This window comes from Athene noctua, chromosome 1, assembly GCF_965140245.1.
Source record: "Athene noctua chromosome 1, bAthNoc1.hap1.1, whole genome shotgun sequence".
Lineage (NCBI taxonomy): Eukaryota > Metazoa > Chordata > Aves > Strigiformes > Strigidae > Athene > Athene noctua.
The window spans coordinates 196,802,805-196,828,483 of record NC_134037.1 but is presented as its reverse complement, the minus strand read 5'-3'; the positions used below and the strand labels follow the sequence as shown (position 1 = coordinate 196,828,483).

The following is a 25,679-nucleotide window of genomic DNA, read 5'->3' as shown; positions in this document are numbered from 1 at the left end:
GAGAGACCTGTTCTCTTTTTCAAAGAAGAAAAAACCCAGTCCTAAATCCATTGATATATCCTATTGCACTATACCTACAAACATTTTTTTTTCCTCTGTTTTCCTGAAAGAGACCTATAAAACTTGCAGCAGAAGGCAGACTATCACATATACCCATCTGACAAAAAACCCCTGGCTGGATCTGGACATCATTCTTTAGACTGGAAGGAGAATGGCACAAGATGAGCCAGGTTCTGGGGAAAAAAAATGGCAAACAGCCTTGTGTAATGTAGGAAAGCAACAGAGCAGCTCTGGCTTCCTCCAGAAGACACTGGTGCAGCTACAGAACCATGTCTCCTGGCTTATGAAGCAGCAAGTAGGGCAGCCAGAGGCCAGAGAGTTGTGTCCACATGCTCCCCCAAGTGACACCCAGTAAGGCACAGGGTATGTTAAAACTACTTGTGCTTATGTAGAGGTCTACATTTGGAGTTAAGTTTCCCTGCTCTTCCTAGACAGCCTGTGGAAAAGTTCAGAGTATCCTTTTTAGGGTATATTGTCTTTTGCAGGAGAAATCTCCATCTGACTGCATGTAGAGCCTAGGAAGTCACCTCAGGTAGGAGCTTGTAGTTATGTGACATACAGACTTCTTCCCTGAGAGGTCCGGTGATGTTTGAGCACCATTTGGATCCTTGCAAGTATCTGTCTTGGCTTGTGTCCCTGTGTGTCAGTGCTGCACATGAGGCCTATGTACTGGGGATTATTCCCAAGATATTCCTGTTTCTCTCAGCTGTGGTCTACCAGTAGGCCACTTTCAACTCCAGCTTCTCAGACACCTTGTCCCCCTGCTTGAACGTCTTCTGTGTGCTCTGCCTTGACTGATTCATATGTAATTTACCTGATTAATCCAGGACCTATGACCTGCCTTTCTCTTGGCTGTGCAGTTCCTACATCCACAGGGTGATGTTCTCAATATCCTTACTCCATAAAACATTTCCCATTAATTTCTGCTCTTATGTAGTGCGTCACTCTTGGCTAACCAGAATGAACCTGAGCTGTCTGCCACTGTGATGCTCCTATTTATTGGAGACATTCAGGGCATAAAAAAAAAGTAAGCTGGAAGTTTTCTTCTGATCCTATCTTTGTGCTGTTTTCCTTCCAGTCATGTACTATTTTCCATCCATAATCTGGAACATCAGTTCTAGCTCCACTGTAGCCTGGATAGCAGAAGGCATAAGAACTTGTGGATCCTTCACATACATGAACATAAAAGAGAAATTAGGTGTCCATATATTAAAAGCAGTATGATTTCCAACTTCCCAAAAGCTGATAATGGCTGAAAAAATGTAGTTTAGAAGACAATGAGTCTGTGTCCCAGAGTAATTGTCATTAGGGGGAATCAATTACTTGTCAGTAAATGGACTACAACAGTGTAAAAGAAACACTGGTAATAATGAAATATTGGAATATCTGATGCTTACAAACTCAAAGTAAATATGCTAATTAGTTTTTCAGTAAAGGATGACCCACCTCCATGGTATCAGAGAAACAGCAGGGCTCATTGGTGATTGAGGACCTGAAAGATCAGTACTGAAGGGAACTACACAGTCTCGGTGATGACCCTGATGACTCAAAATACTAGTCAAAACCCTGGGTGATGTTTCATTTGTGGACAAAATTTAAGTAGAATCAAGCTGTTCATTGATGTGAGCTCATGTGTTTATGACAGAAAAGTCCTGTTTCCTTCAGAAAAGCAGAGGTAGAACAACTGAGAAATGTGACCAAATTCCCAAGATTTTTTATCTACCATTAAGTCCAAAGTACCTCCCCATCATGCCTATCCCTTACCATGCTCTCAGCGCCTGCCCAGGCTGAGTCTCGTGCATCCTTTCAACTTCTCTTTGCCTCCTACTATTAACATCCAAAATCATAACTGGCAGAAATCAGCTCATCCACCATGTGCCTTGCATGTCACTTCATTCTGAATAGTAGTTGAATATGGGGTGAAGGTCCCCTTTCTTCACAAAGGACAGTACCTGCTTTTTATGCCTACCTTAAGTGAAGGGCATCAGCTTCCTTGTCCCCTTCCATTTCAGTGGATGGGTTTCTTCTTGTTTGTATCTCAGCTCAGAAAAATGCTTTTAGGGTGCAAGCCATCTGATTATTCAGATGTCTACCTTGGGATGGGATTACTTGTATGCTAAAATTTTTTCAGCAGGAACCTTTGGTGACCTGCTTAGACATAAACAGCTATGCTCTTAAGTGTCTGAATTTGGTCAGATTAACTCACTCGGTAGCAGTCTGAGGAGATATGCTGAAACACCACTAAAACAGAGGATACAGGATGTTATCAGCACTAAGGAAATACTGAAGTTTGTAGATATACCATCATTGTTATGTCAGGTAATTGGAGTCTTGGAGAGACACTTATGCCCTGAAAGCTGAGAAACATGGGTTCTATCAGGAAAAGGATGTGTGGAGAAATACATGCCTGGAAAAAGCACTGACTCCTGGAATGCTCTGCTCTGTTCAGGGACAGAGATTATGAGTCTAAATGCATTCATTCCTCTCAACAACATGTGAAAAGCTATATGTCCTGATTTCAGCTGGGATAGAGTTAATTTTCTTCCTAGTAACTGGTACAGTGTTGTGTGTTGGACTTAGTGTGAGAATAATGTTGATAATGCACTGATATTTTAGGTGTGGCTAAGTAGTGATTATCCTAAATTAAGGATTGTTCAGTTTCCCATTCTCTGCCAGAAGCAAGAAGCTGGGAAGGAGCATGGCCAGGACTGCTACCCAGAGCTAGCCAAAGGGATATTCCATACCATAGGATGTCATGTTCAGTATATAAACTGGGGGGGGGTTGGCTGGGAGGGGTTGACCGCTGCTCTGACACAGGTCAGCAGGTGGTGAGCAGCTGCATTGTGCATCACTTGTCTTCTCTTGGGTTTTATTTCTCTCTCTTTTTGTGATATTCCTTTTCATTACTACTATTATTTATTATTATTGTTATTATTATTATATTTTATTATTGTAAGTATTATCTATTATTATAGTTTAGTTATTAAACTGTTCTTATATCAATCTGCAAGTTTTACTTTTTTCCCCAATTATCCTCCTCATCCCTCGGGGAGGGGCCCGGGGGTGGGGAGTGAGTGAGTGGCTGCATGGTACTTAGTTGCTGACTGGGTTTAAACCACAACACTATGAAAATTACATCCAATTATATTGCTGGAGACAAATTAATCATCATTAGGCTATTGGCCATAGCAACAAAAATATAAACATTGTGTGTATTTGAAAGATGGGTCAGAGGAAGAGAAAATAAAAGTAAGAAATTAAACTGAAAGGAGTTGAGGGAGATTGAAAAAGAAGAGGAATTACATAAGAATGGATGAGATCAGAGGAGACATGAATTCAAGGGAACGGGCAATACAAAATGAAGAGGGCACAACCAATATAAAAATTCTCATACCAGATCTGTGCCACTGACCTTTGTGCTTAACATCTTGTTTCTGCTAAAAACCAGGATTAGGCACTTCAGAAGATGGCGCATGAAAACCTTCTGTTGAAAACTGGTGATGTAATCAGCCTGTTAAGGAGGTTTCCTCTTAACTTTTGTTGAACAGAGATTATTTGAAGTCCTGAATCATGAAGGAGGGGTGACAGCCGAGGTGAAAATAAAAATATAAGGTGGAGAGAATGGAAGGTGTGAGGAAAGGAGCAAGCTGGATATCAAATCCGCCCAGAGGGTCAGAATTTATTTTCTCCTAGCATTGTGCTGAATAGAGGGTCCAACTCAAAGTAGTCATGTTGGGCTTGTGTACAACATACAGGAGATCACATCATGTTTGATGAGAGTATTTTGTGTAGTTTTATCTGACACTTGGCAAAGTTGCAGGTTTTCTGTTACACAGTTTGTTCCTCCATGTAGTTCATATTCTTTTTAAACAAATGGACTACACTTGTTCACTCCTTAACACTCACAAAAACTTTAAAAAGAAAAGGTTCCTGCTGGTTTCTTATATCTTCTGCGCTTCTTATCAAAAGTAATCTGAAATACAAGCTTCCCAGATTTGGATACTCAAGCTGCTCATTTTCCTTTAAAACTCTCATTTGAAATCTATATAGTTGTGAGATTAAGAACACTTTGGTGTGTGCTGTCAGGGCAAGAATCTTTCTTAACCGATATGAATTAGGTATAGAGAGCTACCAAGCAACTCTAGTGTGAGTGCTCACCAGCAAAGGTGCTGAAGAGTGGCAGTTGCCTCAGACGGCTCCGGAAGGAGTCTCAGCTCAGGCAACGCTGCTTTCTGCTGTGGATGGGGAGCCTGTTCAGTGCTACATCTCTCCAGAGAGTGAAGCAGATGCTGCACTTCATGCTTAGTTATCCCCCACTGCTCATGGTACCTGAAATAAGATAAATGGACTCAGAGAGACCACAGGAACTGCGTTATCCGAGTATTATTACATTAGTAATTCAAGACAATGCAAGACCAGAAATCCCTTTCAGTGGCCCCTATCCCTCTTCCAGTTGAGTTCCTATCATGATGGCCCTAACACCAGGATGTTAAGCAGAAGTGACAACCAGACCAGGCATTGTGCACCTCTTCGTGTCAGATATTTCTCAAGGAGAAGGGTGACTGGGGAAGAAAAGCTGCTGCCTAACAACATTCACTCTGCATGGAGAGAAGGGAACATATTTGAATGTTTTAGTACAAATACCTCAGCTCCTCGCAGGATATTGAAATCAATCAGCAGACCCTGTGTTCAGCATATCAGAGGTGACTGATGTGTCAGCCTGTTGTCAGGGATAAGTTTTTACTGTTTATGGTTTTCACTTCAGCTGGAGATTAGATATGAGACTTCCTAAATTTGCAGCTTTTTTATCTTACTGTGGACATAAGCTTTGGAATGTATCTTGGATGAAAAATATTATTAAATAGGAGAAAATGGTTCCTATACAGGCCAGATTGCTTCAGTTTCTACACCTTAGTTTGCTTACCTTGTAGTAGAAACTTTACTTTCAGAGCAGTAACTGGAATACCATTTTATCAGGGAATCCTATTCAAGAAAGCATGTAATTTCCTCATATTCAGAGAAGCAAAACCCTTTAAAGACATGACAAGGTAAAAAAGAGAGTAGCTGGAAAAAATTCCCATGCTCCCATAGCAGACTGACCCTTTACATTGCTGATTTAAATGGCATGTCTCTTTTCATATTGCATTAGTGTTTCAACTTCTGCCCCTCCTTGAGTTTAGCTTCTGGGATTTTGCAATTTATAGTCCAGTGTTCTGCTTTTCTCTTTCTAGTCTTGTGTGGCTTATTTTGTCCAAGCCTGTAAAATTAGATGACCATCTTGCTCTGACAAATTTGCTCAGGGTCAGCAGGGTAAAAAGTCTGACAGAGGAATTATAAAGAAAAAAAATGCACAAAAATGTGGACAGAGTTTCTCCTCAAGCACAGCTAAGTCAGGTCTAGGCTCAGTCTTTGTTTACAGCATAACTACCACTGTTTGTGCTTTGGAGGGGAAGTGAAGTGGTACTGGAGGAATGTGAATACACTGCACAGAAAACAAACTTGTGTGCCATGGCACCTGATAGACCCCCTCATCACACAAATGTCTGAGTGTAACAGATTGCTTTTTCTCTGAGACTCAGATTGGAAATGCTTGGCAGACAAAATAAAGAAATGAATGTTTTCTAAAAATAGTTGATCTGTTTTTTTTCCGTGACAAAGTTTTATGTGGACCCAAATTAATAACAATGTTTCACATTTCCTGGTTTGACTGCTAGGTGTGTCTCATCAATTTATGTCTTTATTCATAGAATGCAAAAAATAAAAGTGCAAGAATAGCATTTTTCAGTGGATGAAAGAAAGAGGATGGTGTTTCTAGAAAATAAGGTTGTGTTTTATACAAGGAAGTGGAAGAGGTGGGCGACAGGAATAGGGATGCTCTGTACCAGGTCTCTTCCCCCTACAGTGAGGTGTGAACATTTATGTCTGGTTTAAGGCAAAGACTGGCGACATATTAGCCTCTCATGAACTGGAGAAGAAAGGTACTTTTGTGGAATAGATTGTAAACCAGGACTCAAAAAAAACCCCCATGCTCAATCCTTGGCAGCTTTCCTGTGTGATACTGAGCATGTCACTTTGGGAAAGACTCATCCCAGCTGCCTTCAGCCACATAAAAGTTAGTCATCATCTTTAAACTACTTAAAATGAAGAGATATGGGCATGTCCAATAAGCAATTAATTCCACTGATCTGAGACACCTCCTGAAGTCGTGATGATCTGCCCAGCAGACAATCTGGCATCTGCAGCCTAGCGTCTGGCTAACTCCTGCTGCAGTCTGCCTGTGCCGAGCAAGCAGCCATCCAGCCCTCCGTCCTGCCTGGGACAGGACTGGCTGTTCAGGCTGGCAGCTCCTCAGGACAGACTCTGTCTCTAGCAGCATGCTCATATAGCACCGGGTGTAACAGGGCCCTGGATGTCCTGTGAGACCACTAAGCAGTTCTGCAGTAATAAATGAATAATAGCAGCAGAGAGTTGCTTCGGGCTTGGTAAACTTCAAATATTATAGCAGAAGGTGTCTCAATTCAGAGAACTACGGTGTGAACAGCCATTCTAACAGAGCATCCACTATTATTTTGTCTTAACTTCTGTCATTGAGAAAAACTGGTGACAATAAAACCAGGAAAACTGGCCCCACTGAGTGAAATATGCATTGCCCTCTGCTTTTGTGTTTGTTTGGTTTTTTTACCTTTCGTGGTTGGAAGCCCAGTGTGATGTATCTGACAAGGTAAGGTTTTCTAGACTTCTGTTATGCTGGTTTCTCCATTGATCCTGATGGCATCCGTGAAAGCACACCAAGAGTACAGTGTGCCTGAGCACATCCAGAGGGCTTTCATGGCCTGCTCAATCACACTGAAAAGTCCCACAGGAGTGGTTTAATTAAACAGAAATTTATCTTTGCATTTAACTGTTTCTCCTTCTCCAACCCACCATACTGCTGAGCCCTGTGGGTATTTAAGCCAGGAAAAGACTGGTCTGAGGCAAGGGTTGTGTTCCCAGGAGCATGGCTGACCCACAGCACCCCATCTGAAAGAGGGTGGCCAGTGGAGGCTGCCATGTATCAGCTGGTACCTACAACTGCATGCATATTCCCAGCTTGTCACAAGAGCACAGGGAAGACCTGCTCACAGCAAACACCAGGACGGTGGCTTCAGCAAAGACATGTTACTCTGCAGCCGGAGTGAGAGAGAAGCACAGGCATGGCAGCAGGTGGCAAAGGATCACCTGGCAAGTGGAGTGGGCAGACTGCTCCTGCTTTTAAGAACAGCCATGAGTGTGGCGGGGGGATGTTCAGAACAAAGCATCAGCCTCTGCCCAGTCTTTCTGCCTGTCCTTGGACAATGTTCACCTGCCCCATCTCCCCATCTGCAAAAGAGGATGACATCCTTTTTTTCCTTCCTTCCTTGCCTGTTTTCTCTGTCTGCCTTGGGGGCCTCTTCTCTTCTCTTCCCCGCAGCATGCACAACACCAGGTGCAGTTCAGCACTGACGGGGCCACTGCTGAAATGGAAAGAGTTACAGTTTGCTACAGCCCCAGTGCTTTAATCTGACTAGTCCCCATTTCCCAGGGTCAGACTCACCAAAATCCTGTACTTTACACTTCCCCTCTCTGGTACAGACTGATGTGGAGTGAGCGTAGCTCTCTTTCGGATCCAACACAGATCACGAGCAAGACGACTTTGGCAGGCTTAGCTTAATCCCTCACGGGCTCTCCTCTCAGGAAGGTCGTGACAGCATACAGTTTGGCTCTAGCTGTATTAGTGGTACTCGATGTTTAGCAAATGCAAGGCACAGGAGCAGCAGTAGGTTTCAGAACAGGCTACTCCAGCAGCATACTGAGGGGAAATTCGCTCTGCTTGTCTGTGCCTCCACGTGCTTAATTCTTGTTAGCGGTGCCCGCTTTTCACAGGCAAAGCCAAGGCACACAAATTGGACTGAGAAGTGTATGCCCGTATCACAGAGGAATATTTCTGATCCCAGTCATTGTTCTTGAGCTGGCCTTGAAATTTCAATCCCTTCTCATGTACGTTGACATTCACCCCATTTTTTTCCTGCCTCCATTCTTGGAGAAATTAAATTTTACAGAAATAAAAGCAGCACATTGAGAATAGATGCACGTTTCATTTACTGTAATTATGCACAGTGAAAAGTTTCCATTTCAACAAACCTCATTGATATTCTGCTGTGAACTTGACTGGGGAGTGGGGGGGGGGAAGAACACAGAAGGAGATTTTACCAGTCAATTGACTTTAACCAAAAAAAAAGCTTTTGTGGATTTAAGAATATTTCATTTTTTACTTTAATTTCCTCCCCCTCTCTCTATGATTCCTATGATGACAAAACACCCCCCTGGATCACCCTGAGATTCTGGGATGGTTGTAGTACCCTAATACTCTGATATGGGAGCTAGTGTTATTTTATGGATTAATTCCAAATAGCAGGATATAATGTGTCAATATTGCACAGGGCTTTGTGTTGTATGTGAACAGGCCAGCTTTTAGGCCTCTGGGAGTAATATTTATTTATCTCACAGATGTGGTTAAATCTCTCAATATTTCATGACCCTTGTCACTAATGCATTTAGGCTCTGCATGATCTTTACAAACAGTGTTCATAAAACTTACATATACAGGGATTTAATAGATCTGAGAGCAAACTCAAGAATCATAATGTGAAACACTGAATAATTTATTAGAAAATAAGGACAAGAGACAAGAGGTTTTTTTACTTACAAACCCTATGAACATTGTTCTCTCAGAGGTGGAAACTGTTAAATTCTGCTGAGATTCTCTTTATCACTATCAATAATACATAAATTAAAAGTAATAGAAGTATATTTTCACAAGTGCCAGTATCTTTGTTTCCTTCTCAAGCAAAAAAAGGTCTAAAGTAAGCCTACCGCAGTAATTGGCTGTGCCATGACAAATACAGTGTTGTCATGAAAAATACCACAGTGAATCACTTTCTGCATTCCCGGATATGAAAAATGCTTGTTATGCTTGAGTTAAAGTTTTTAATATGTATCAGTGGTTTAAAGAGGATAAACACTAATAGCATTTTATTGTATAATAGTCTAAACATCAAGAATACAAAATTAAAATTACACCAGAAAATGCTGTAATCACTGTAAAATACAGTCAGAGAGTGTAATGAAATTGAACTTGGTCCATGTATATACAACCATCATCCTCTGAAATTTTTAATCTGCAGTCCTAATGAAGAAACTGGACAGAACTTCCCCCAAAATATATGAGCAAGACATGTCCCTGAATTCTGCAGGTATAAATCTGAGATGAATTTGGGAAACTTGTCCATAATATCAGCAGGTGTTAATCTTCATTCTTTTGAGCTCTGATATGCTGTAAATCTTCTTTTTTTGTCCAGCACAGGCTCAAGACAGCCTCCCCAGGGTGCCCTGACCCAGCAACGAGTTCACACTATCCTCACCTGTCCTGCAGCAAATTCCATGGTGTGTTCCTCCATGTTGCATTTGAATATTTTCATCTGTCTCCCCTGTCAAGGATGAGGCATTTCTCTGGCAGGTGGCAGCCTTTGTTCCTGTGCCTGTGTTCTCATGATGTTTATACCAGCTGCATCAACTAAAAATAATATAATTTTTCTCCTTTTTTTTTTTTTCTTTCTTTTCCTTCTTTTTCTTCAAGAGGTTAACAGCTGATCCCTTCAGACACCAATATCCTAATATTAGATAAGAAGTGCTGATAGAAGAACCAGGGTTTCCCCTGACAGCCAGCTTCAGACCTGGGTGGGTTTGGTTTTATTTCCTTTCATGCAGAATACAGGTTGCCCAAAATCCCCACAATGGTAGCTAGTTCTTTCACCATTAGGTACCTAACTCCAAGGAGGCATCATGACAGATTTTGCTGTGTATTTCCCAGTTCTGTATTGCAACACTCAAAGTACAACCCTTGCAAACTCAGTGAAGACATTTTTATATGTTTTCCAAGGGGACACCCCTAACTAGTCTTGCCCTGAATCCAAAATTGTTTCTCAGCCAACCCCTTCTTCTGATACTGTTAGTAAAGTGGAGCCAATAAACTTAAATGGATTTACTAACTTGAAGCTACTGCAAGGGTTTAGGGGCAAGTTTGATTTTGTATCATATTGTTAACATTTTTGGTTTTCTTTTTCCATGTTTCTTGTGCTGGAACATAATTGTACACTACTATAAATTTCCACAGTTACTAGTGTAGCCACAAAAATATTCCACACTTTAATACATAAATGAAACCTGCTGCGAGTCTGCTAAAAGTGTGATGAGAACAGAAATGGAGTAGCTGCATTTGAAATATTAGACCTGGAAAGTGGCTTTAATCCAGTAGGATTCATAATGTTTCAATTCCTAATGTTAGTGATCTTCACCAGAAATGCTTCATGAGAAAAAAAAAAAAACACCCCCCCCAAATAGTTTTGTTTAAGCATGCACTGTATAAAAACAAATAAATTCATGCCATTTCAGACATGGAAATTAGTTTTAGTAAGGTTAAGGTGAAAACTGGATGTCACTACACTGATATCCAAAGCCCTCTGAAATCAAGAGGAGCTCTTCTGCAACCTTCAGTAGACTTTAGATCAGGTCTTCAGAGAAAATGGGACAGCAGGGCAGAAGTCTCTCATTGAGTTCATGAATGAGGAAAAAAGGTAAGAAACAGGTGTGGCAGAATGTGCAAAGCCTGCAAAATAAGGACTACAGAATCAGCTGATGGAAAACATTAAGTGAAATGGGGAAAGCCATCATGGCCAAGGGTAGAAAAGGGGACATATCTTTTAAGAATCTCTGTACTATTACTTTGCACCTAACAAAGGAAGAACCACCCCTATCTTCTAGGTGTTGCATAGAAAAGCATAGCTTTTGAAGCAAGGGGAGAATTTTATATGGTAGAGCTGGGCAACATTTGTCAGTTAGATTTTTTGAGGACCAAAAATGCAGATTTGTTCTTCCTGAGAGATTTAATGAATTCATTTCCTTTTCATTGAATTGTTCTTTTCATGAAAAGAAAACAAGAGAAAAAAAATAGATGTTTTGTTGTGACATTTTCCAAATGAAATTATTCCAGTTTTCAATCAAGCTTTTCATTTTTAATTTGCCTTTCTCTCAGCTCTTTTTTTTTTTTTTTTTTTTTTTTTTTCTTCTGGGGGGAAAAAGGTGTCTATGTTTCAAAACTATTGCAACTGGAAAGAGCTGTTTCAAGTCAAGCTGAATTCACTAGCTAATGATTTAGAAAATAAATGAGAAACTGTTTATCAACTCAGCAAACTTTTTTAAATCAGAAATTTGTTTTCAAATTGTTCTGAGATTATTTTTATTTCTATCTTTCTGGAACTGCCAACAACACCATCAGGAAGATTGTATATTATTAATACACTACAAAATGCTGTTGGAAGAGAGCTCCAGAGATTTATGTAAACTCTCTGCAACTGGTAAACAAAGATGAACAGAAACATTTACAATGACAATGCCCCAAACTATTCTAACTTCACAATCACTGCAACCAGATAACAAGGTTATGATAAAAGAAAACAGCCAGATTTGCTGGACCTCATGAATAGCAGCACAAACCACTTGCTGCCCTTCAACCCAGTTTTTTTACTTGGGCATATGTTCCTGCAAAAGGAACAAATGAGCCCCTGGGCTGTATGAATTTTTTCTTCCTCAGATGAGAAATGTAATTTTGTGATTGCGACCATGAAGAAAACTTTACATTGTTGTGCTCAAAGTGGAAAGCTTGCCAGCTTTCCTACACGAGAGCAGTCATCCAAGCAGTACCTTAAGTGCTGAATATGAGGAAAGAATAATTATAGCAACACGGTGTGTGCACTGCAGTAGTAAGATAGTGTCAGCATTTCAGTGTAAAATCTGTGGACCATATCCTGATGACATCACTGAGGAGCTCAATGCTTTTGTCCTCGATGAAATGCTCTCCCTGAATTTTGACTTCATTGACTGATTAGCAATTAAGAAAGGAATTCCAGATTTAGAGTTCTATGGTTATTCACTCCGAACTTCAATTTAGAGATTTGTTTCGGAGTCTCTTAAAAAGCAGAGTATGTTTCTCTCCTGCCACATGTCACTCCCACTGAAAAACTATGATTTCTGATACAAACAGGTCTTCTTCGCCATATGAGATGGGCAGGTCCAGGACAGAAGTGCCAGAAGGAATTGTTCTGTAATTTAAGAAAATAATTTATTTACAGCATATACTAGTAGCTCTAAGGTAAATCTCAGAGTCAAAACAGCCAAACCAAACCAAATAAAAAAACCACACCCCCCAAATATTGCATAGGCATGACTCAAGTGAAAGAGAAGGGAGATAAGAGAAGTGGAGGGGAGAGGAAAGGGTTAGAAACAAAGTTACAAAAATAATTCAAGAAGAGTCTTTTGAAATAGAGGAGGATACAGTAACATAAAAGAAGCTGCACCGGGTCAGACTGAAGTCTGGTACATCCCAGTGTCCTGTCTCTCAGCACAGCCCAACTGACACACCAAGTACAGGGCAAGCACGTGTGATGCTTTGCACAAGCACTCTCTGAGCACCCAGACACTTGAGGCTGTAGGACTTCCTGAGTGACTGAGTCACCCTTTTTGTTTAACTATATCTCTTGATGGGTTTCTGCTCCAGGTATTTATCCACTTGAAACCATGCAAACCTTTGGAGTACACAAGAGTTTCAAGAAGTTTCTCAGATTAACCACCCATGTTTGAAGAGCAACCTCCTCCTTCATTTGAACTGATCTCCCGCTGACTTCATTAGATGTCCCTAATCCTGGAGTTTAAAGAATTGAAAGTAATAGCTGAAAATCTGTCTCACTTTTCTTGTTTCATGCCATCAGGGACTGTAACTCAGATTTTAATTTCCAAAGATATAGGTGTTTATTTCAAATTTAGTGCAATTTGCAGAGCTAGTAAGGACCTGCAGCACCTGAAGACTCCTTTGGAGCATGGGTACTCTGCACCTCTAAAAAATTTGGCTTGTGGTAAAATCTGAACATGTTTGATCTGTGATGCTGAGAGTACTTTACAAAAAAATTGCAGGCATAAATTCTGAATGAATTCTTCAGCACAGTGGGAAAAACATGGTTGAGTTGAAAAAGGTTCACTAATATTGCCTTGCAGAATTAACATATCCCAGTGTTATCAATGATTCTGTATAACAACAATGTATTTTTATATGATTATAAGTACAATAGAAAAACTAAAAGTAGAGAGATCTGAAAGATCAGGAGACTAGCACACCCCAAACAGTTAAAATAATAGAGAGTTTGATTTATATCCACAAAAGCCAGAGAAATTCAGAGTTAAGCCTACATTTCCTTTCTTAAATCATCCCATTTTGCTTCAGAATTTCAGAAGTCTTTCAAAATTGACAGCTTATCTTGTGATTACTGCCTTATTCTTCAGTCAAGTAAGGTAACATGGCACTGTACAGAGGTTTAACTGTCTGTAGAGATCAAATCAGGCCCTAAACAGCACTTTAACACAGTTTTCCAGGGGGTTTCTGACTTACAAGTAATTAGCTTGTGTAGACAGATGACAGTGCAGCAGTGTTAATCAGCATTCCCTAGAGAATGGCAGGGTCAAAGCGAAGAGTCATCTTTTCACTTGATGCAATTGTTCTCAATATTGAGAGCTCATTCAAACTGAACATTTAATTCATATCAAACCCTCATTTCCAATGGTCTTTTTCAACTGAATGTAGCCCTTGTAGCCTTAGCTAGGACCACTAGATCACTACTAAGGCACTGAACATCAGTAAATTAATTCTACTGTGTGCAAATGCTTCAGTTCCCACAGACAACTTTCACGCATTCTCTATTGGGGTCTGACCTACTTTTGAAGTAATAGAATACTCATAAAATGGAGGGTAAAATTTAATTACTGGATGAGGGGGCCCTACCAGTCAGTGTATCTCTGTTAACTGCTTTCATGCCCAAGATGAGATGGGCTGAGTCTTACCAAGTGAAGATTTCAATATTTTACAGAGCATTTTTTATGTCTCATATTTTTACTGTTGTTGTCAGAGAGCAGAGACTACCAGTTATATTTTAAATTCAAGCTTTTCAACTGAAAGCTGTTGACTTCTCCTTAGAATCACTCCTAAGGTCCTACCAGAGATTTTTACTTGTGGAGAGCTCTTGTCTGATGGGATTTTTGCTGACAAGAATTGAAGGAGAACACTTCACCAGGACATAGTTATATTATGAAAATTTTCATTGATAAATGCTCCTGGCAAACACACTAACACAAAAGGACTGTGATGTTTTTCAGGCCATTAAAGGATTTCTTAGTTGAATTTAGTAGAATAAATCTTATTCCCATAGCTGATGGAGGACCATCCTTGAGATGTCACTGGGAATGCTGTGAGGAAGGAAGCATGTGTTGGTTTTGGTTGCTTGGGCCATGAGCAAATTATATACTCCCTATGCCCAGTAAAATGAGAGGAGATGGGAACCTGGAGGAAAGGTTGTAAAAGGGAAAACACACAATTATGAAAATCTGCAAAAAGGGGTTAAAAAGAGGAGATCAAATAGCAAGTGTTTGGTCATAAGGGGAAGAGAAAATGTGGAGCTATGTGAGATAGGGACAGGAAAGGACTGTAGATGAAACCAGATGTTGTGGGTCAGGGAGAAATAAGTGATGAAGAGAACTAAATGATCCTGAATAGCATGTGGGAAGGTAGAAATAATATGAAAAGTCCACATGTAAGTTATGTTTACTTGAGAAATTATAATCAGAGTCCTGTGAGACTGGAGACATGCAACTACCAAGACCTTCAAAAGGCAGGTACTTTGCATCTTTGTATAAATAAAGAACTCTTTGATGTTGAAAGCTGTGTTAGAAATTATGCTCTTTTTTATTATTTATTTCATTTTGAAGGTACAGAATATTGTCGATTAAACCACTCATTTCTTTAACAGGCAGAACTAAATACAACTACAAGACTGCAGATCAACCAAATGCAGTAAAGAGCAATCCAATGTTCTATAGTAGTTTACTTGTATAATCTCTTTTGTTTACCCAGGTGAGATTAGCTGCTCATGAAAATGTTTGTCTTCATCAAAATGCAGATGTATTCACCACTACAGTTAGTATAGAAATGTAGCCATGCATAATCTTAATGCATTCACTGTCAAATGTTTGCTCGAGCTGTCCTGTTATTGTTCAAATCTGTTACTTTGGCCATTTCCATAGCAAATTCTTAGAACATTCAGATATCTTCAAGCTTCATTACAGTGGATTAATTAGCCCTTCAGAGAGTCAAAAAAAAAAAAAAAAAAGAAAGGAAAGGAAAAGAAAAGAAGCAAGTGCTGCGTGCTTGATTCAGTGCGTTAGTAACTACTAACCAATTAAAGGAAGACAATAAATACTCCCTAATTAGCTTGCCCATATTCTTTATGGTGAATCTATGAGGGAGAAGGCATACAGGGCATGTCTGAATAAATAATGCTTGATCCTGATGTGAGGATACATTTAGATTTTTCTTGTCCATCTCTCCTATTTTAGCATTGATTTTTATCCCCTTATTAGCGTCTGTGACAGTCCTAATTACCGTAAGCCTTAGAGAAACATGGTAGACTATTCTTACCTCAAGTAGCTATCACCAAAATAAATTATTAGTGTTTTCTTGTTTACCCACAGAAATATTACTCCTGCAATGGATTTATAATTTGGTAATTTGAATCATTAACAACCACTCTTCCTATCTGAAAGAGAATTATGATGAAATGCATGGGTTTTTACCTATTGCAGGAAATATTCAATTAGAGGCTGAGGTAGGGGCTTTCTTCTGTTTGTTTTGTGAGGTTTTTTTAACAGTGGGATTACTTATGGAATGCTAAAGTACATGATAGAATTGCTGTGAAGAAGTATTTTAGGAGACTGAAAAATTAGAAGTTACATTTAGAAAAGCATTTCTCAGCGCCACTCTTGGTAGGATGTCATGAATGAAAATGGACTTGCTATTAATTCATCGATACATGAGTAGTGGTAGGAGTTGCTCAAGGAAGTTCATGTTTATAAACACACATTTACACATAGCAGCGTTGTGAAACCATTTTGTGATTTGGAATTTTAATGATGGTTGAAGCACAAAGTTAGATTCCTGGTCACCTCCAAGGACTAGATATCTCCATGGAGGTTTGCACAAAGATACAGGGAAAGCTCAGTCTTCAAAGCACTGTTCAGAATTTCAAATCTTCAGGACTTTACCATGATTATCTGCATCATCCCCATTGAGACTACCGATAAAACTGCAGGGATTTCTGTCTCTGCTCCCTTTGTCTTTGCTTCTCACCCTTCTTGCAAGAGTTTGTGATTCTCTACATCTTGAGATGCTTCTTGGTGGCAGCTGCTGAATTCACAATTCCCATTCCATTCCAACACTTACAATGCAGTGTGCTGCTGATATTAAAAAAGATCTTCATTTTATGCTAGTGATAACTTTGCACTTAGGGAAGTAGGAGGTGAAATACCATTTTAGATGCTTTATATCTGACTCAAAACATGCTGTTAGTTTCCATTTGGAAGACTCTTTTCAATTTCTTACATATATTTTTGGGTGGGTAAATGAATGAACTCTACTCTTGGACAAAGATGAATGTGGACCACTTACATCCCTATCATTGGGACAGTGCTTATCAGTGTGATCTTAGTAGAACCTTGAGACATTACACAAGCTTTTTAAAATGTTTTTTTCACAAAGAATGGGTGAAATTACAGTGCAGGATTTCTAGAACAGAATTCATTTTAACAATGGACTATCCCCAAGGTGAGAACAAGAAGTAAGAAAAGTATTACTCCCTGAGAGGAAAGAGTTTTTCTGGGGAAAAGGTACTAATCTATCAAGCAAGTTTCCAGAACCTGAAGACCAGCCTGAGGTCTGCAGGTAATAAGCTTGCACACTCACATCTGCACAGGCAGAATTGAGAACTACAGTTATGAATAGGGCCTTCATTGTACTAACATGCAATTACCAAGCCATCAGGTGGAATTTTGAACACACAAAGGTAATACACATTGCTTTACGTACAAATCAGTTGTAAGGATGCAAAATTTTGTCTCCAAGTATCCCTTAACACTATAATAAACAATGATCCCTATGAAGACAGCTGTAAATCTTGGCAACAAGAAGTGGAAAGAAATGATCCTCATTGGCACTAAATTAAACAAATTAGCCCTCTTCTAGTTCTTAATCCTGCCAATGCTGAAAATTATAAGCCTTGATCGCTGTTATGATACAGATCAGATTGGTTTTGTGCTAGTCATCTTAAAATCTATTCTCAAATAATTTCAGTTATTCCAAATAAATAAACACAAGAAACAAGTGTCTGTCAACTACTGATCTAAGCACAGTGAATCTAATAATTCTCTCACTTCAGTGTTCAGGGATCTTGCATGGCTGTAGCACACTGACCGCCAGGCAACAACATGAGGACTGATGTAGTGAAAAAGGATAGCTAGGGCCTAGAGAAATAGCTATATGCAATCTGTGTAGATTTGGTGTAGCAAGACTAGAGAAGGAAAATCACTCAGATTTATAGATTCAGAGATTCATTAAATTTCAGAACAGACAATGGTGTTATATCAACAATCCCTTCAGTGCACTTAGAGGTAATAATGACCTATGTATTGTTGATTAATATTATTCTGTTTACACATGGAAGAACAGCATTAATCCTTTCAGCTGTTCTCTTTCTGTGTTTAACATGTTTTACATGAGCTAATTCCTTAGTAGGGTGTTCAGGGTCATCAAATTATAAAAAAAATTATATTCAGCTGATTATCTTGATAATGCAAAGATTTTTGCAACATGTCTGCTTCCCAGAACTGCCCAACTGTTCCTCTTTATCAATCTAGCTTTTTTTGTATTTAACTACATGGAAAGACATCATTGTATTTACCAGTCAATTCAGACAACTCTGTACTAGTTGTTACCTATCATTTACATTCTTTAACCTTTCTCCCAGCTGCTTGATGTACAGAAACTTTAATCAGCGATGATTCTGTATTTGTGGGTTTGTTGATATGAATCATACTGAAATCAACTTACAGCTGGCTACTTCAGAGGCATTCTCATCTGCCATTGCACTCAGATGTTAATGAACTATCAACATTTAACCCTCTTACTGTGAGCCACATCAAGTCTGCATTTGAGGGGATGCCCTCAATCCATTCATCGCCCAGTTATCTACATGTGTCTTTACCTGTGTCAAGGTTTCTTCCTACTGCCAGACCAGCATGTGACTGGGAAGATATTCTAAGCTCCAGGACAGTCATGGTAGGTGAAAGAAACATAAAGATTGAATGGGGTCAGGCCCATACTGAGAGGCAATATCCTGGAAAGAGAAGCTGGGAAGCCCAGATGATGCTGTACTGCCATAGATGAGTAGATGCCTGGGCCTAAGCAGTAACCTGGTGGTGAGAAGAAAGCCTCCAATAGGAATGGGAAAAAGGAGAAATGATATTGGAAGAAACCAGTGCATAAAGTATCATGGCAAGAGCAAGAGAGAAGAGACTGTGACTAAATGGAAGGCTACAAGAGGAAGATTTTGTGAATATGTTAGAGAAGTAAAAGAATATTTTGATCAGTGTGGTGGGTTAACCCTGGCTAGGTGCCATGTGCCCACTAAAGCTGCTCCATCACTCTCCCTCCTCAGCTGAACTGGGGAGAGACAATATAATGAAAGACTTGTGGAATGAGATAAGGACAGGGAGAGATCACTCAGCAGTTACTGTCATGGGAAAGAAAGACTCAATATGGAGAAATTAGCTTAATTTATTACCAATCAAATCAGATAAATGAGAAATAAATGAGAAATAAAACCAAATCTTAAAGCACCTTCCCCTACCCCTCCCTTCTTCCTGGGTTTAACTTCACTCCTGATTTTTTCTCCCTCCTCCCCCACAGCAGCACAGCAGGACAGGAATGGTAGGTGCAGTAAATTTATCACCCATTGTCTCTGCCACTCCTTCCTCCGCAGCAGGAGGACTTCTCACACTCTTCCCCTGTTCCAGCATGGGGTCTCCCATGGGAGACAGTCCTCCATGAACTTCTCCAGCATGAGTCCTTCCCACAGGATTGCAGGTCTTCACAAACTGCTCCAGCACAGATCACTTCCAGGGGGTGCAGTCCTTCAGGAACAGACTTCTCCAGTGTGGGTTCCCCATGGGGCCACAGGTGCTGCCAGGAGCCTGCTCCAGTGTGGGTTTCCCACGGGGTCACAGCCTCCTTCGGGCACATCCACCTGCTCCGGTGCGGGGTCCTCCCCAGGCTGGAGGTGTCTCTCTGCTGCACCATTAACCTCCACGGGCTGCAGGGACACAGCCTGCCTCACCAGGGGCTGCACCACGGGCTGCAGGGGAACCTCTGCTCCAGCCCCTGGAGCACCTCCTGCCCCTCCTGCTTCTCTGACCTTGGGGTCTGCAGGGCTGTTTCTCTTCCATACTCTCCCTCCTATCCCTGGCTGAAGTTGTTATTGTTCATTTTGTTGGGGTGTTTTTTTCCCTTCATAAATATGTTAGCACAGAGGCGCTACCACCATCACTGATGGGCTCAGCCTTGGCTGGGGATGGGTCTGTCTTGGAGCTGGATGACATTGGCTCTATTGGACATGGGGGAAGCTTTCATCAGCTTCTCACAGAAGCCACCCCTGTAGTCCTCCCACTACCTAAACCTTGCTACACAAATCCAATAGTCATGCAATCTGAGCTAAGAAGTGAGAAAAATGAGCAGCTTTCAGGCTGCTGCTACAGTAGAAGCAGTTTTAACTCAGGCAATCTTCACTGGGGTTTTTTTGGTGTATAATTTAATTTATTGACAACACAAACTTATGATCATTGATTTGGATATTGAAAGAAAAAAAAGACAACATGAACACTTAAGTAAGCACTTTATTAAGCACCTCTCCTTCCCCCTTCCTATTCTCAATTTCCCTTATTTTCACTAGAGGTTACACTCAGTCCATCCAAATTCCGCCTGTGAGGCACAGGAGGTTTGGGGTTGTGGGCATAATGGTTTCTGTCTGTTGCTCCATGTGCATTGTTTGGTTTTTTTTCTGCTGATATCTGCTTCTTGCTGATTTTCCTCTGCTGCTTTTTGCTTTGGTGTGTCCCTACACCAACATGGGTCACCCATGGCTGCAGTCACTTTGTTGATGTCCCTGATCTGCATGATCAGTCCTGGATCTCCTCCCACATGGCCACTCCTCCAGCCCCATCTTCCCAAACCTGCTTGTTGTGCCCAGCTCATGTACCAGGGTCACCCTGAGCCAGTCCTTGGGCACAGCCTGGAGTGATGCAGCTGGCAGGTCCTGGCTCTCTCCCAGCAAGAACAGCTGGGGGCACGGCGTTGACACTGCCCCAAGCCACTCTGCTGCCTCCCTGTCTCTGCACCACACTCCCTTGCGCCATGCAAGCACGTCCAGGCTTGTAAAAGCCTGTAAGAATAACCATCTTAATCCTCAGAGGAAGGATTTAATTAAGTTATGCTGGCATACATGCTGCGTGTTGGACTGCATATTCGATGACCTCATCTATGACTTATGAGTGTCAGTGTTTTAGAGAAGCATATTATCATTTCATTGAGAAAACCATGTTAAACAAAGCAGCAGGCACAAATATGGAGAATCAATTGGCTGAATGGTAAAAAGGTTTATCAATGTAATTATAAATAGGACCTTGTATTGATGCCGGCTCTGTAGAACTGTATAGATTAGGAGCTTGTGGCGAGGTATTCAGGTGACATCTATCACTGAATAATGGGAAATGCTGCCAAGATAAACTGACACACCATTGTTCTTAAAAAAACCCCTAAAAATGCAAAGAAAAAAGACAATGTTTTGCTATGCTGCTCAGGTATTTGAAGGTCCAGAATATTAACAGATATAATAATACTCTCTGCAGATTATAAATCCTTTATAATCCTGCAGTTGCATATTCAGATTTTTTTTTTTTTTAAAAAAAAGCAGCAAAATATATTGACAGGATTTATTTACAGCTACACATTTGTTCCCTGACACAGTTCAGTATAAAAATAAAAGGGCTAAATGTCAGGCCACTGAGTCATTAACTGGAGCATTTAGGTTATAAAGTTTGTGATGGCTTCTCCCTAAACCTTAATGAAAACCTGTGCAAAATATAATTATACCTAATCCATATTCTGATAGCATACATGGTGCAATGGTTTATTTTTTTTTTCCACAAAAAAGAAAATTATTTTTAAATGGTTTTTAGTCTTGCGTAAGAGCATCCTCAGAAAACTGGCTGTTCTCGCAATGGGCAGGCTACAGTCCATTTGGTAGCTGGACCATCCTCGGAGGCAATGGCTGGATTCTTCCATCCTTCAGTACTGAGACAGAGTAGGGGCTCTACTGTTTGATGTCCTGACAATTTCATTGCCTCATATAAAGCACAGCAACAACAATCAGAGTTCCGTAGGTTTTGAATAGCCTTAACTTGGATGTGTTTCATAAGCATGACTTGGAGGGTAAAACAAACAATATCCCAATAATACCACTCCTAAATCTTTAATTTGTGCAAGCTTTTGTGTGGATGTCAGCTGTAAACCTACAAAACAAGAATAAATTACTCATTTGCAGGAAAGAAAAGTGCTGCCTGCATTTTATCAACTCAGGTGAAAGTAACACAGCCTACAGACATATGCTAAATTCCATTACTGGTAAAGAGAGCACTGATTTAATTTTTTTTCTCTTTTGAACACTGACATCAAAAATGATGGGTTTCCATTTTATTTGTATTAATTGTATACACACTTTGGAAGCTGATAGGGTAAGATTGATTGTAATTGAGCCATAAATTTAACATTGAGAAATGCCATCCATTTAGCTGGACAGTTCTGTGATGAAATACATTTCTAAAGCACGGATTGCAGGCAGAGTGTCTGAGATAACAGATGATAAATGCTTCATACCTATAGCTGCGGAGAGGCAATCCTCAATAAAAAGTGAGTAACTTCTCAAAGAGCTACTATAAGTTATTTTCCCTCGATTTTGCACCACAAGAAATTTTTTTTTATTAAAATACTGTCACATTATTCCTTTTATTTGATAAAAACACCCAGAAGATGCATTCTGAAGTCTAAAATACTAGGTATTCTATCATTGCATGATGTGTCACTAACCCTCTGCTCCACAAGAAAATACTTTTACATGAATCTGATTAAATAAATCAGACTCTTGATACCTGTTTATGTGTGACAAGGCAAGCTCATGAATACTCAGATATATAGCCTATTGCAGGCAGCTGTAATGCCACCAAAGTCAATAGAGCTTTAATGGTTTACACCAGACAAGGATCTGCTTCAAAGTGTGTATAAAGCTCTATGGAAACAAATCGCAACACGAGTCATAACACATGTTTTGGAGGTGACCATGAAAAGCATAATTATCCCTCAGGTATTTTTGTTCTTTTTCCTCTACTGAATTTCATAAGCAAAACATCCTGCCATTTTGATTCCAAGATCTCTTTGAACACCTGTAAGAGGTTGATTTATTTATCTAAAAGTTGTCCAGCAGAAATGTGAATTTTTAAGCCTCATTCATACAACCAAATTCTCATTCTTGAATAATATCTTTTTTTTTTTTTTTTTTTCTGAGTACTGTCATGGCCCTCATCAGTCAGGTGCCTGAGTATCAAGTCAAAGTATGATGGTTCTGTTTCCTCTTGGAAAGGAGATGATTTGGCTTTGGGATGGAGAAAATGTAAGTGGTCTTAAAATAACGGATGTCAGAAAAGCAAATGGTTATGTTTAGATATGAAAGCAGTGTAATTGTTGGTCTGACTTCAGCTGTGATAAATCCATTAAGGTTTTGTCTCCTATAGGCATGTTTCCTCTTGTTGGTCAATGGTACACTTCGTTTCATGCAATAAAGCTCTTAGAGGTTGTAATACCAACGAAACATGAAGTTTACCAGATAGAGAGCTCCTATCCAGTGTTGAGTTTTCTCATGTAGAATTATGTACATCACCAAAATATTTTAATGCATCTCCAGAAGCATATTTGAGTTATATAAAATTCTGTCTTCCTACTTCCTTTGGAGACTTTTACTTACCATGTGGGTCAGCAGAGAGAAATAGCAGAACTGGAACAGAGGATAGGAAAGGATCACCTGGATCTTCCATCCAGTCCTCACCAGTCATTACAGCATCAATACTGGAGACATATACAGGGCTGCTGTTTCTAGTGATTTTCTGTTATGCCAACTATCAGTAAAACAGCAGGCTTTTTTTATATATATATATGAACAGTGCTTACAAGAGAATATAAACAACAATTTATCTGCAGCAAAACAGTTCATAGTATGTTTGAAAGAAAAAGAATACAGTGTTTTGAACAGGAGTCAAGTATATTGTTCAATCAGTATTTCAGGTCTTACTGTCTAAATGCTTATTTTGAGTCCACAACAATAATTTACTTTCTTTTCTCAATCCTTTATTTGAGCCCTATAAAAATAGTTGGCTTAAGCAGTAATATAGCTTTATCCCTGTGCAAAGCAGAAAAGGATGGTGATCTGGTTTGAGTGACAGAAAGCTACAATATGACCATGGAGTTTCATTGCTTAAGTGATATCATCTTTGCTGATAATAAGTGATCTTCATTCCAGAAAAACTCTTCAAAAACTGACCATTGATTTTTTTTTTTTTTTCTTTAGGAAAATTAACTTCTGGCAGTATTATAAACCTTTGTTGTTGATATGGCAACTTTGTTAAAAGATATTTAAGTTTATATTCAAAAAGAAACTGAAAAACAAAGCTCCCAAAACTAAAGGGGTGGGGAGTGTGTGTGTGTGTGTGTGTGTGTGTGTGTGTGTGAGATTCTGATGGAAACAAAACAAAAAAATGTATCTTTGTTCTTTCAGAATTGTTAACAGAAAGATATTAAGTCCAAACCCACCAAAGCTCTCTCTCTGGAATTAAAAAAACATAAATTCTCTGTGTCTTGGCTTCAAGAGAAATAAAAATAATGACGTAGAATTTGTGTTATTCTGTATCCGCCCTGAGCTACATGGTTTATGGAACTAAATTTGTGCAGATGCAAGGAGTTGCTCACCAGCACATGTATTCTGCTCACATAAGATGTATACAGACCCTGTATTTTGGTTTACTCCTGACACCTAGAATAATAGCTCACATCTTCTGCCAGAGATGAATGACTGTAAATGAGTGTTTAAGAGACTCAGCTTCATCATTGATTCTACAGGCTTTTTTTGCCAGTCAGTCTACTCCACCAAACTAAAGCTGCTCTCCAATTTCTGCCCCTTTTCATTTTATTTTGCAACAGAAATACATCATCCAGTGTATGCTTCTGAATTTATAAAATACTCTAATATGTAGTCAGGTTTTCAGCAGTAGCATAGCTTTGGGGAACTCTGAAGCACTTTAATATTTCTGCAGTAATACAACATGTTGTGGAGTCGAAAGTTTTACCTTTTTATTTCATTCCTTTGCAATCATAGTATCAGCCAAAATCGGCACCACACTAATGCAGGCGATTATCAGAATGATTAGAGAACTCTAGGAGATAGATAGGTAGACATGACCTCCTGATAATGAAAGGTGCATTCAGCTTGTCATTTGGCATTTGTCCATAAATATTATGTCCTGAACTTCAACAGTGTTTCAATTTTCCAAAACTTTCCCCCTTCATACCAGCAGCAGCTCCCTTCTGTCTTTTTCGCCATCTGAGTTGAAAGCAAGTTTTGCGAAGTTTGCAGTCCCAGGTGATGGGTTGGTGTGTGTTACTTCTCTCAGCACACAAGCAGTGTCAGCAGTCCAAGGAGCAGAGAGGTCCTGTCCTCCTGGGCTTCGTTTAATGTCTCTCTTCCTCCTGGAGCACTGACAGGCATGGGTGATTGTGACACATGACCCAAGCGTAGGTGGAATAGCTTTTACCTTGGAGCATGGCCAGCCACATTTTGTGAAGAATTCCTTTTTCTTGCCTTTACAGAAGAGTTTGGCTTCCTTGTCTTATTTATTTCTTCTGTTTCTGACTCTAAGTTGGTGGCCCTGTAAAGTGCAGGAGTTTTGCTATATTCTCTTCTCACTTTTTACATGGTTTTCCTGATTGAGGAACCAACATTGGCACCAAAGGGCTTGTAGGCTCCTCATAAATCATGTTTCCATGCCCTTTTACTTATTGCAAGCTCAGTCATCACTTCAGAGGCCACACAAGTAAGTCTCAAAGCTAATTTACAGTGCTAAGTCAGGGAGACCTCTATTTTAAGGCAAGTCATCTGAAGAATCCCCTATGAGAAGATATGGTTTATGAAAAAAGGGCCAGTCATATATGGAAAGGGCAACTGAGATGATCACAGCTGTGTAAACTCTTTCCCTGAGACTTCATGGCAATATTCTACCTGGCCATACTTCAGCAGTTTCTCCTTTCTTTACTCTTTTTATTTTTGTTTCATAGTTCATGAGTTCATCCTTTCCTTCTTAGGCCTCAGAGCATCCTATTTCATCTTCCTCTTTTGGTGTGCTGCAAAAAGGATTCAATATGAATGAGAATCAGGCAGCCTTTCTCACTGTCTCTTGCAGGCCAATGTATGGATGCCTTTCCTTGCAGAAACCTCTTTGGAATCACAAAGCTGGCA

The 25,679-nt window shown here is 39.9% G+C and overlaps 1 protein-coding gene across 1 annotated transcript in view; it reads left to right on the top strand.

Moving 5' to 3' along the window:
• The window catches only part of ST6GAL2 (ST6 beta-galactoside alpha-2,6-sialyltransferase 2), a 178,898-nt gene that overhangs the window by 14,873 nt on the left and 138,346 nt on the right, over positions 1–25,679 (top strand). The window lies entirely within an intron of this gene.